Source organism: Python bivittatus, unplaced genomic scaffold (assembly GCF_059951505.1).
Source record: "Python bivittatus isolate LINGU-HERP-01145 unplaced genomic scaffold, Pbiv_v1 ctg000570_np1212, whole genome shotgun sequence".
Classification (NCBI taxonomy): Eukaryota; Metazoa; Chordata; class Lepidosauria; order Squamata; family Pythonidae; genus Python; species Python bivittatus.
Window position 1 is genome coordinate 14,635,881 of NW_028277097.1, and position 14,472 is coordinate 14,650,352.

A 14,472-nucleotide genomic window follows, 5' to 3' on the forward strand; every position below is an offset into this window, starting at 1 on the left:
GAAGCTTCTGGTGCATGTTGCTTTCATCATTTTGATGAATGTGCATGCCTATGTGTCCACCTGCTGATAGGTGAGAGAGAGCATAGCCACGTCCTAACTTTATGGTAGGGCTTCAATGGCTGTCTGCTTATTTCCAAGATACTTTCAAAATACTGGTAATTACCTACTAAGCTGCATATGATCTGCATCCTGATTATCTCTAAGTCTGCTATTCCAACTACAGTTGACCTGCCCAGTATGGACTAGCAGAGACAGTCTGCTGCTCATCCCCACCATTAGGGAAGTAATACGGGTGGAGGCCAAGAAAGAACCTTCTGTGATTGAATGGTTTGATGAAGGCTGTGCTCAGGGAGATAAGCATTTCCTTAGCCCATAGCAGGAGCGTGGGAAGGTTAAGAAGATGAGACTGGCACCAACCCTAAGGAATTCACGGTGTTTTGGCTTGCTGGCTTGGGAAGTTTAGATTCAGTCTGGAGAGACTGATGTCAGGTTCAGCCCAAAGAACTCCACAAGACAGTACAGATACAGTTCTGTTGCATTTATTAGCTTCCACCTCCAAGACAGAATCTCTCCAGACTGCATCTAAACTTCCCAAGCCAGCAAGCCAAAACACCATGAATTCCTTAGGGTGGTGCCAATCTCATCTTCTTAATCTTCCCACGCTCCTGCTGGGGGCTAAGGAAATGCTTATCTCCCTGAGCGCAGCCTTCATCAAACCATTCCATCACACCTTCTCTGCTTTGGCCCTCAACCTCTAAAACAGCTTGCCAGCCAAAGTCAAGATGGCTCCTTCTCTTTATTTGCAGGAGTGCAGTGCGAACACTGCTATTCTGCAGAGCTTTCCAAGATCTATCAAACTGTGGCTATGTGGTGGAAACCCTTTATGGACTTTTTGCCAACACGTCGACAGAAATGACAACGATTTTTCGGAATTGCAAATGGATAAAGGGGGAGGGGGAGGTTATGGGAAGAAGTGAAGTATGTATGTAATCTTATAGGGGTGGGGAAATATTAAATTTGCCTGTACTTGTTGCAAGGAAGATCGGGAGTCACTTCATCAAATATTCTTTTTTCTATTTCTTTTAGCACTTTGTGTTTCTTTTCTTTCTATTTCCTTTTTTTCCTCTGATTTTAGTTTGTATTATCTTTTAGCGCTGTTAAACTCTTTAATAAAAAGTATTTTTTTAAAAACTGCGGCTATGTGGTCTGATGATTTATATGAAGTCGATGAATGTAATTATGCCAAGAATCATTGTATACTCATTTTTATTTCCATTTGTTATTCATCTTTTGTTATATTACATAGTATTATATGGAAGAAAAATCTAGGACAATGAAGTGAGGGGCTTTTTTGCCTAGCCAAACTGTAGATTTTTTACCTAGAACAAAGTACAGGGCAACAAACATACGAGACCACAGTGTTTAACCCAATACAAGCTGGAAAACACTACTTCAGAGCAGGTAAGCATAAACGGATGTTGCATTCTCTGCGAGCTGGAGGTGAGCAAAAGACAATAAAGACCATTTCAACCCTGTAGAAACTGTTGGTCTCTCCTACTCACAAAGAGGTAAACCGGCAGTGCTCACATGCCCTAAGTTTAGCAGTGCAATTTTATACTGTGATAAAAGCAGTTGACTTTGAAATACAGGAGTGCAATCTCACCCTTCAAAACAGAAGGGCAGTTACCAAGATAGCAACAGATAGATCTGTCTTTTTTTTCTTTTTCTTTTCTCCCATATTTCAATATCAAATCTTCCTGCCATGTTTATACAGAAATGTGTATGTTCTAATCCAGAAGAAATGGAACCCAATAAAATCCTCACCCATCCTTAATCTCCCCTCCCGCCAAGTTCCTTGATTGCATGGACTTTTTAAATTAACAATTAACAAAGTAGAAAAGCTGAGTTCTTCGTTGGTAGAAATATTATTATGGTTATCCTTACTGGGCGTTTCCTCTCTCCCTCCAACCCACTCCCCTCTGCCCCATCATCTTCTAAGCAGCTTTGACAGCTGGAATGATATCTGGAATTTTGAATAAAGAAAAAGGAAAAAAGGTTTTGGAAACTATTCATCTTTCTTGTTAGGGGGTGGGGCCAGAAAGAGACAATGTCATCTTCAATCTACTTTAACATCCCTGTGTTATTCCAGAATGTACTGTATATCATGGAAGCCACCAATTTCATTCATTCCAACTCTGTTCAACAGAAATTGCTGTAAAAGTCATGCTTGTTTAATTTGGTCCCCTTTGTGAACAAGGAGCAGGCGTGTGTTGTTTACCACATAGAGTTGTGGTCACTCAGGCATATGGCTAAATGAGACATGGATTAAGCAGGTCTGACTGTATTTAATTTGCAAAACTAACAGCACAGTTGGAAGGAATGACAAATCCTCTGCGTGAGGAGAATGAAGATGCCGCTTTTCCAATTAAAGACTATTCCTCCAAAAATGCATCTTAAATTGACCTACCGTGCATACAGAGCAAGGAGAATGGATGTTCTTTAAGGCATTATGAAGTTAGTGCGTTTTTTCTCACATCTTTCAGGGCTGACTGCCAATTTTTTATTGGGCTCTCCAAACTGATAATACTTAAGCAATGGTTTTTAAGACAGGTCCAAGCAAAATTAATTATATTTCCCTAGCTGCTGCGTCTTTCTGGTTTGGAATGCCCAAAAAACTTGACCTTTGCTACTTCTCAACTCACGTTCAGATGGGAATGTTTTTATTTATCTGATCCTCCTTTGTGTGATTTTATTTAAGCAAAACAAAAAAAAGACCCACACAATCTTATTCTAAGGGCAATGGGCATTCCATGAACCCAGGTGGGCACAAATACATCATCAATCTGGCTGAACGTCTAGGAGCTGTTGAAACCAGAAAGCTGCCACTATCTTAGATGTCTTCATAACAGCCTTCCACAACTTGATTTATATCCAAATGTGTTTGGACTTCATCTGCCACAATTCCTAGACACTCTGACCAATAGGTAGTAAATAATTTTTACCTCTACTGAAAATTGCATGAAGTGCTTTTGGAAGGCTGCAGATCCCTGAAAGGTCACTCACTCACACACACACACCTAGAAGCACTCAGTAAATTGGGAGTGAACAATTTGAGCTCCTATAGTCACTGAAAATTTTGGATATGGACCCCAGACTTCCATACAACCTAAAATAGTTGGATAAAACAGGGCTGTAACACAGTGCCCATGGTGCCAGAACATCCATCACATCTCTGGAGGGCATTTGTGGATCCACTTAATTAAATTTTGAGAAAAACTTTAAATGGCCAAGATGTCAGAAGCTTAACAACTCTCTTGAGAGGACAGTGTTCTCATGCAAGATTGTGCAATCTTGAGGATGTGATAACAGATTTTTTTTTTAAGTGGGGAACTCCAGTGCATCATGTGATTATACCTGGGGTCCAAAAACATTGCCAAGTCCTGGGCTAAAGTACTAGTTCTCCAGATCAAGAGGACTAATTCATGCTTTGGAAGGAAACTAAGGCCTCTTCACTAGTTAGCAGTTGCTCCCAAAATATGATCTATTACTTCCAACATCAATCCTTATATTTTTCATCCCCAAGTACTTAAATCCCAGCTCACAGGTGTGCAAATGAGGGTTGAAAAACCATTCAAACATATATGCAAGACAAGCAATTTCATCAAAGACCTGTAAAAAACATATTATTTATAGACAATCTTCATCTTCTTGCAAAGTAAATCAATATTCCCCCCCTTTTTTTCCTCTCCATTGATCATCACAGTAGCAGCATGAGACTAGCAGTTTCACAAAACTCAAGGGTATAACAATTTATTGCAGTAGTTCTGAAAAATGCTCTAGGATGCAAAGCCACTTTTATAGAATATCTCCTTCCACTTAGATTGCTCTTCATTCCTTTGCCTTGATATAGATAGTCTACATAATGGGATGTCAGAAACGTCACTTAGTGCCCAGTAGCAACATCTGGGCTGAATTAATAGCAAAGGAGGAAAAGGGAAAAAATTGAGGATCCAGCATTTGCTCAAACAGTTGCTAAAAAAACCAGGGAACTATATTTGGGCAACTAACTGAGAACATAATTGTCTTCTTAAGTGTAGCAGTGAATTAGGTTTTCCATTTTAATCCAGAGGGAGAACTCTTGTAATACCTCTACCTGTTCTACAAAATATCAAACAAATGGTGAAACATTTTATACCTGTGCGTGTCTTAAGCTTTATGACATCCCTTTTTCCCTTAATGCCATAAGCTCTAAAAATAGAGGGTGAAAATGTATCACTCGCTTACTCACACACACACACACACACACACACACACACACCCTCAAGGTGTACTCCAGAAGCCACAGGACTGGTGCTAGGCTGGGGTCAGATCTGCGTTAAAAGTCATATTTCACTCTAGAATATAAGTCCAATTTTTACTTGCTAGTTATTTTTCAGCTTGGTCAGTTCTCTGTTCCTGATCTGAAGAATTTCAGCATGGAAATAATTTGTATCAGAGCACTAGAGATCACCGTTCAAGTAATTCTCAATACATTAAAAAGTACGTGCACACATACACTCTTCCAAGATACCAACTGAAGTGACAATGTTTTGATTTTTCTACACCCAATCAAGTCTGCCATCATAATTATATGTAAAACGCATGTTTATATTTGATGAGCAGAAAATAGGGGAGGGGGGGAATGACTGAAATTACCATTAAATTCTACATTTTTATATTGAGGCATAAATGCAAAAATATTCCTAGAGAAATGTAACCTCATACCTCTGTAGTACAGAGTAATATTTTATCTTGAATCCATTTGTTTCATGAATTCCACTCTTCCAGATACAAACTTTTTAAATGAAAAATTATCTTTTAAAGGAGGAGGAATATAAATGGATTCCTTTTTTTTTTTTTTTGCCACTGAAAGCTAAGCCAAAGCTTAGGGAAAAAAATATATTGTGTGAACGCACACATATGCGCACACCGCATGGATGCTTAAGAGAAGCACTTCCTTGACCTGCTGAATATACCTTGATTATTACTGTCTCTTCTTTTAATGAAGATGCAGCACATCACTTTAGAGCCCTAATTTATATTATAAATCAAAAGTATATGAGATTTTCAAGTCTTAAAAAGTCAACAGGCATTGCTATATGAGTGACTCCCCAATTAGCATGAGATGAGAAAAGCTGAAGCGTGCTTTGAAAAATACAGTCACTATGTCAGATATGCTTACCTCCAGCTACGATTAAGACTGAGAAAAAGTCTACATTTTTCCATCTTTAATTTTATTCTCTCACTTTTTTTTAAAGTCTGCATGAAAACATGTATTGTCCTACTTATTTCTCTTGATTTATACATTGTTGTACAGCTTGTCCCCAGGTTAAGAATGCCTGGTTTACAGATGACCCATAGTTAAGAACACAGCCTGTTGTAGCAAAATTTGAGTTAAATACACAATGGTTTGAGTTAATTATACAATGCTATTTATACTGTATTATACAATAATATTGTTACAGCTTACATACAAATTTGACTTAAGGACAGACCTTGGAAACAAAACTCGTTCTGAAACTAGGGACTATCTGTATGCCTTCTGGAAATTGCAAATAGCATTGCAAAAATTTGGAAAAGGGCAAATGTGCAATCAAGTCCATGTTGGCTCTTAGCAACCACAATTTTCTCCATAACAATCTGGCCCTAACCTGGTCCTTCAGGTCTTCCAACAGTAGTAGAGCTGTGCAAAGCATTAGAAAGAGGCATTTTACAGCTTGATGCAAGTACTCTTCCCTTCCTCAAAGCATTAAAGCAACCGAATCCACTGGGAGACTCACATATCTACTTCGAAAGCTGTCCCTGGCTCGCTGCACACATGCATACGCACAGACAGCATTTCTGGACTTGCCAGGAAAGTGACCAGATTGTGCATTCATATAAGCTTGGATTGTTAAAGAACAGCTGCTCTCATGCTTCAAGGTAGAGTCCTTTGCTTACACTAATACACTTTGTGAAGCATACCTTTCTAACACTTTGCACTAGAAGTACTAGTGAAAATACCAATGGCTATCAAGAGCTACTAGTCTTGAAGACTCAATGTTTCCTTCAGGGTGGGGGCATTATACCTCTAAATAACAGGTGCAGAGGAATAGTGGTCAGAGAAGAATATACCTCCTGCTGGTGAGCACCCCAGAGATATCTGGTTGGAATGGTGGACTAAAATGAGCCTTGGTCTTATCCAGCAAGGCTATCCTATGTTCATACATTCATTCCAGCATAGGAAGTGTGAACTGGTAAATTCAGATTTTGGATCCACTGGATTAGTGTAGAACACTCTAAAATCACTCTTGCTTCATCTCTCAGCTAATATGTGATGTTGTGAAGCATCAGATTAGATTAGAAAGTCTTACAACCCCCTTCCAAACCTTTGATCAGAATTGTGCGTCCTAAAACCTCAGGGCTGTTAGGAGTCCCCCAAAACTTGTTCGAATAGTCCCCAGAGGTTTCTAAAAGTTGTTATAAAAGTATAATTTTGATTGTGAGAAAAAGGAGAAATGGTTACACATTTCTGGGGAGTGATCAGAGTAACTGCATTTCAGATAGATGGACGGACGGACAGACAGATGATATATATGATTTTTTTTACAAACATAATTTTTTACATATTTTTTGTTCTGATGCCACCCACTACTTGCCCTTGGTCCAACCATATACAGCCTTCAGCTCAAAAACAATCATACACTCTTACTTCATAGAAGTTAAAGGATCCCTTGCTCTGAAGCAAGATTGCTACTGATCCTGACCCTGTCCTAAAATTAGGGACAAGAGATAGAGCGGTGCTTATTTGCATGGCTCTATCCCTTGGACCCTAATTTTAGAACATCTGGAAAGCTATCCCACCATGTGCATAAGGATGCTTGTTTACAGTTTCAAACTCTGCACCAAAAATTGGAAAAACATGGTGCTATCTTTTTGCATGGAGGCCAGAACAATGTGTGCATTTAATATTGCTTTTAATAAATCTGACATTTCTGCAGGGAAGCAGTTTGAAGGGTCTGCTCATCTGGTACTGAATGTCAAGTTCTTAAAAACCGATGTGTGATTCATTTTCTCCATGCTGCTAATTTTTTAAAAGAAAAAACCCTCTGTTTGGTAAGAGCAAAAGCCTTCTAACTTCTTCAGATTACACTTTAATAGATTAAAGTAATTAACATGGCTGTGTTTCTTTGCAATTTCTCCATTAGAGACCCTTTCACTGCTAGCATTGTGAATTCCTGTGGTTTTCGAATTCCTAGATACAAGAAGTGGAATCAAGCAGTAAAGATTTGTATGTCTTGGATAGCACCATTTAAGGCTACAGATTGCAGAGGGATTACATATTGAATACTCAACACCCACAGACTTATACCCAAATCCTCTTTGAGTAGTGAATACTCAGCCTTGAAATGTTTGCTTTCTTTCATGCAGTTTCATCTTCCCCATACACATCTCATCAGCAAATTGTACAATCCAAAAAGCATTTCATGACTTAACATTGTAGGTTATATACACTGGCTTGGGTGGTGGCAGTTTATGGTCAACTTTTGCTGAGTTTAGAAGCTAAACAGGACCAGACCTTATTAGAACTTAGATGTAAAACCTCCAGGAATATCAAGACTAAAGGAAAGACTAGGAAGCTTTTTAAAAAAAGGTATCCCAGAAACAGACAACAACAAATTACTTCTGCCCTATTGCCAAGGAAAGTGCAAAGTTGTGCCCATAAAATCATCAAGAGTTGAACTTGACTACAGTGCATCTTTGCTTCTACCCATGTAAACTGGCTCTTACAGGTAATGAAAATCCCATGGGGATTCTTTATATGGAGAACCTTAGGTCTATTCAGCTTAATAGTAACCTTTTCAGATCTTCTGCACTGTGTGTGGAAGACTATTTGTGGAGCTAGCAGAGAACAGCAGGGCTGGGAAGATTGGAAGCTGACATGTCTCATCATTAAGATGGGGATGATGGTAGGGAGCAAGTGTCGAAAGGCATGGAGATGGCCTTGAAGGGAATATTCAGAAGCTGTTACAGAAACAAGGGCAGAAGCATTCATTAAGCCCTAGGAAAGGAGATAGTATTAGGAAGAGGGTCAGGCTGGCAGTACAGTTATAATCTTCCTGTGGAGTCACCTTCTTGATCTAGTCTACCGTGTAGGACTGACAGCAAGAAAGGATAGCAAAAGGAACCACTGTAGGGAACCACTGTAGATATTGGCCACCTACTTAGTCCTATGATGGAGAAAGGAAGACGTCAAGGCACATGCTGTGCTGACCATAATATTATCCTTCCTTATGTAGATTGGCATCTACAGCTTGCTGGGACAGAGTCCAGTATGCCCACTCCTGTATCCTTTTCCATGTGTGTTTTGAATGTTAGTTCTGAAAAGCACTATAATGAAAGTGAGTTTTCCTAACAACGGTGCAATAAGCTGGAAGGCAGATATCAGTTGAATGTTAGGAAGAACTTCCCAACATCAAGAGCTGGATGATGGAACTAATTTCCTAAAGACATAATGGAACCTGTTTACTGGACATGTTTAAGCAGAGGCTAGACTATGGGCGGATACTTTGGAGTTCTGTGCTGAGTGGCCCCTTCCAACACTATTATTTTATGAAACCTTTGAACTCAATATTTGTTCATCCTTAACCAAGTTGCATATATTCTTGAGCGAACTCCTCTAGGCAAAACACAGGCACCTTTGCACTTGGATGTCAAGCAACAGATGCCACCAATTTCATTATTTACCTTTTGACCGGCTGCTGTGGTTAACCTCAGTAAAAATTTGCTCAGCCTTTGCCCAAGTGGGAAATGGAGTTACAATGCAGATAATGGAGATAAGTCACCTATTGTAGCTCAGCTCAACACAGAGGGGACTCCTCCATCTGTTTCTTCCATTTGCTAAGGATGGGAAATGTCAAGAAAACCAATCAGATGTTACCGGGGAGGGAGGAGAAACAGTTGTGATCTGTGGGACAGGACAGTGAGTTGTTTTTGAAGTATTTATCCTTAAAATATTTATTCCTTCTGAATTACAGCTTCTGAAGGTTAATTTCTGGTGCTTTAGGGGAGAAATCTTACTCAAACTCTGATTAATTTGAAAAAGCTGATTTTTTTTTTTTAGTCTGAACTCTGACTAATTGGAAAAAGCTCTCCTCTTTTCTTTTCATGAGAACTATTTCTACTGTTCACTGAAAGTCAGATAGAGGCCTGCAGGGGAAAAAAATGAGACAGTCTATTCCAATCTAACAAATCAATCATCATAAGCATTTTCTAATAGCGAAGATGGCAGATATGGTTACGCACATTTGCACATATGAACACAACAGAAGCCTTGTGAAGAAATAATATACTGCTATGGAAGGCTTGATGAGGGGTGGTGGAAGTAGTTACATTTCCCAAAAGAATTTAGGGCCACCAGTTCTAAGGTGTAAAAATCTGAATGAGTACAAGATGGTAGCAAAGCGAGTTTATACTATGCTTACCTAGATTTTTGCAGCCTCATCTGGCAACCCTATGAAACCAGTAGAAAAGAATATCAGGGTTGAACTGTGGAGTCTTTGGTACTCTCTGAGCTTGGTTGTTTGCTGGCAGACATTTCATTACCTGACTAGGTAACATCATCAGTGTGAGTGTGGGGTTTGCTCCCTGTTTACACACAGTGGCTTGCCCTGCCCGCTTTGGTGGGGGTGTGGTTTTCTCCTTGGTAGTTCCTTGATTAAGGTATTGTTTTCTGCTTGATTGTTTGCCTGGTATTAATCCCTGCTTATCTGGGTGTTGATTGCTGGAGAGGATGTGTTCTGGTCTTTTTGTTTCCTTCTTAGCTTTTTTAATTGTCTCTTTCGAATGGTGTGTAAATGTGGTTTATCTCTATGTGTTTATTGATGGCTCATTTGTCTGAGTGCCAAGCTTCCAGGAATTCCCTAGCATTTTTGGATTTAGCTTGGTCTAGGATGCTCACAGTTTCCCAGTTGAAACTATGGTTGTATCCGTCCCTATGTTGTGAGATTAAGGAGTTTCCATCATGTCTTCTAACTGCTAGTTGATGTTCATGGATGCACTCTGCTAGTCTTCTGCCTGTCTGTCCTACATAGTGGCTGTTACAGTCCTTACACTATATGCTGTAGATGACTCCTGTTTTTTCTTCTTGGGCTACTGGGTCTTTTGGTTTACTTAAAATGTTTTGGAGACTTTAGTTGGTTTGTGTGCTACGGTGATGCCGTGTGGTTGTAATAGTCTGTTGGTTGTTTCCAAGACATTTCTGATCCATGGCAGTGTTATCTTAAGCCCCTTTACTATATAGCATCTCATTCACCCTGGTCAGTAGGCCACCATTATCCTTGAGGTTAATTCCTGGACTGGAGATCTACTGGTTCCGCTTGGTTTCACCTCAAAGATATTGGAGCTGGGCAAGTTAGCCTCCTTATAATGCAAATAAACTATCAGCAACTTTAAGTTGGAAACACCACATTAAAGGTTAGACCTTATTAGAGGGAGTATCTTAGATGAAAAAAAAAAAATCATCCCCACATTCAGATGTCACACTAAGGGTCATCAAGGGGATTATTACACCACCAGTGTTACTTTTTTTTTTAATCCAGAGACTTAAGATACATTGAAACAAAAGCATATTTAGAACTTCTATTGTTCATTTTCTGAGTGCCACACACACACTGACACAACCATGCATATCTACCCAACTCTGGCCATACTAGCTCTGGGTTCCAGAAGAATCAAGGTGGGACATGTACAGAGTGTGGTGCTTCCTTCTGTGCAAGAATTCCAAAGTACTACTGTCCCCAAACACTTTATATCATTCATCAAGGCTTGGCTAGACCCATCTTGGATCTTTCCTCACAAATCCTGGCTCCTTATCCCTCTGCATGTTATTTATTTATTTATTAAATTTCTCAACCGCCCATCTCCCTCCAATGGGGGAACTCTGGGCGACTCACAGCAAACAAAAAACATAAATATATATAAATACATAAAACATCAATTAAAAACATTACTAAAAAGGGGAAGGAGAGTCCAAGAAGATGGAAAATCTGAGGCTGAAGAAAGAAGGCCTCTATGGGGCTAGCCATCCCCATGCTTGAGGTATCGCCTCCCCACTCCAGGCCAAGTGGCAGAACCAGGTCTTCAAAGCCTTACGGAAGGCCATATTCCTTACGGGAGCCATCTATTGTCCAGGGAACCAACTGTTATTGCAAAACACTGTATTTTGTGTCTTCCTCAACACTGTCAGTCTCCACATTCTGGAGGCTGAAATCCTCCAGAACAAACCTTTCTGCTTTTATGGTCTCCTTTGAGCGGATCCAGTATATACCATCTTTCAGACATGTCCATTCATACAAAAGTACACTGTAAAGCTGCACACAAACACAACAGCACGTCATTATATGATGACTAGCAACACATTCTTTTAACAGTATATTGGGATTTATATGGTTTTACATGGTGAACATATTCTAGCAAATCACTGAATGGAGTGAATTTGCACATGGTGCTCAGCCGCAATCAAGCTAACCAAGTTGAACACATTTTGCAAAAGTATTACAAGTCTTTGCCCAACCTGATTCAGAGTGTTGCATGAATTGGTCAACCAATTTCAGACTGCTCTTTCAGACCCTTTGTTTCCTATGAACTCTATACAAACTTTAGAAATAGTTTGGAAATCATCACTTTCACCTTTGAAGTTACTCTTTTTTCTTCTTTTCAGAATGACCTTCTCGATGACAAAAAGGTGGAGTGCGCATCTTACGTTGTTTGAAAAAATACAGCCGGTGTCTAAATGGAGACTATTTTATTTCTTTGTGTATTAATTTAGAGCCTGCTGGGCTTTGACTGGATTTGATCTCTTTTAGTCTTGTTCGCTTTTTGAGTTCAGCGTGCTACACAGGACTCACGGTATCTTTGGTCCCACCCTTTTTAAGATATCGTATGTAGTCTACTGCAGTTATTCAAAGAATTATTATCCATAAAAGTAAAGTGAACTTTATCTATTTATTTACTAGCTAGCAATTTAAGGAGGACAAGGCATCTAAACAGGCTCTGGAAAGACAGATGCTAAGGCATATCTATAATCCTTAATCCTGCACCTAATTAAATTCTGAACACTCATGTGGCCTTGGGGTGATTTCTTTCTCCTGATCAAGCCTGCCACAAGCCCTCACTCTTTGTGATCCTTGTGCCACAGTTTATCCACCCACGGCATATGGTTTTCATAAACAGTAAACCAGAAGTGGACATATCAGCATCCATGGGATCCCTGGAGTATCCTCCACAACCAGATACCTTCCTCATCAGTAAAAACTTACCTCATTTATAGTTTCCCTTCATCTTTTACTTCACTCGAACCCCTTGGAGAATTTTTATTTTTGATCTGTATGTGTGCTATTGCTTAATTTTCATTTCTCCGTGTCCCACTAGTTTAGAATCACACTTACTGCTAGAATATGACCTTTAGTTAGGACCCCAGAAAACGAAAATGAGGTCCTCTGCCATGAAAACACCGCAGAAGAGGGCACAGATTTTCCTGCCGATGTGTGACAGCCAAAGAATCAGTAACTCAGTTGGTTTCTCTCATAAGGGAAGAGTTACATTTGCCACACATTTGACTGTAGAATAACCTTCCAAGCAAACCATAACAGGACTAAGAAATCCTGTCACCGCATTCTCTAAGCAATCAGCTACACAGACAGGGGACATTTTTATCCCTCTTTACATAACCCTAGTGTAACAGTTAGAGGCCCTCTACATCACTAGATGAGGTCACCTGATACTGCTCTGTGATCTGTTAAGACTCGCAAATGGAACAGGCACATCTGTCTCCTTTCTTATGCATTGAGTAGACTTCTAAGCAAGTAGTTAGGGACTTTGGAGATGCTTGCCTGTACTAAGCCAAGCAGAATATTAAAGTCCCAACTGATTGCTACTTGAAAGTCCACATCTGATGCTTGTTTCAGGCTGGCCTCCCTTCCCTTTGAATCTTTCAGTCTGATCTTCTCCATATCACTAACTGAAGCCTTAAAAGCATTAAGATCACTTGGGGGTTGGTGAGATTAAATCTACAGTATCCACTCTGTTCCTCTTTTAGCTACAAAGGAAGGCATTTGCAGTGAGAAAGTTATGATTCATATTTCTTCTTCTCTCTCTCGATTTCTTCTTACAAGCTCAGCTGTAGATAAAAGAAGTTACAATAAATTGCAAGAAAGAACATAAAATCTCCATTGCAAGGAAAGACATCCATAATCATCCTTACAAGGAAGGCTCTAGGCAAAGCGGGGAACTTTCTTTCTTTCATGAAATTTAGAGGCCACCCAATTCCAAATTACTCCAGGCAGCTTACACTTTAAAAGTAAAGAACAATAAAAGAAGAGAAAAAAAGATGGTGCCCATCTGGAAGAAACAAAACACACCAAAAAAAACCCCAACAACCACCTTACCCCAGGCGTGGGAGTAAAGCAAAGTTTTTAAAGACTTTCTGAACATCATCAGGATGGGAGTCTTTTAGGCAATGGATGGTGAAGGGCACCAGTAGGTTTCACCTGCGTTACTTAAGCTCTTAAGCTATTCTCGTCTCTTGGAAGACAGGCTATATGTAGCCCTTCTCACCAGAATTCCCATCCTTTGTGGATGGACCACAGTCCTCAGACAAATTATGGCAGGAATACACAAGTTTGTGGGGCCAAGGACCAACACTTTGCCTTTGGGTGACCCCCTGCCCCCCCCACACCAAATAGCGGTTAGAACCAGGACAACGATGAAGTTTAGTTTCATTTCATTTTCACTGAAACATAGGAAGTAAATATAGGATTATTCTTCAACCAAGTAATTAGTCATGTCTTCCTTTTGTCCTAGTAAATATTTCAAATTGGGAATAATTTTGAATGGGATTGATATCCAAGGCGGGGTGGGGGGAACAGGTGGTCCCTGGGTTTCAAATGGTAAAAATTTGAAGCTTGGAGAGAGGAGAGTCTTGATGAAAGCACTTAGAATATGAAATAAGAGAGAATGTGGACACTGACATAAATCCTACCTGTAAGAGTGTTGTAAAAATGAACCCACAGTTTTTTCCAGTTCAGTATTTAAAGTACCAGTCCTGCTTCTGGTTTTTGATCAGCAATATCCTTTGTTTATTTTTGTTGTTTAGTCGTTAAGTCGTGTCCGACTCTTCGTGACCCCATGAACCATATTGCACCAGGCCTTCCTGTCCTTCACTGCCTCCCTGAGTTTGCTCAGTTTCATGCTCATTGCTTCAGTGATGCTATCTAACCATCTCATCCTCTGCCGTCCTCTCCTCCTTTTGCCTTCAAACTTTCCCAGCATCAGGGTCTTCTCCAAAGAGATCTCTCTTCGCATTAGGTGACCAAAATATCTGAGCTTGAGCTTCATTATCGATCCCTCCAATGAGCAATCAGGGTTGATTTCCTTTAAGATTGACTGGTTTGA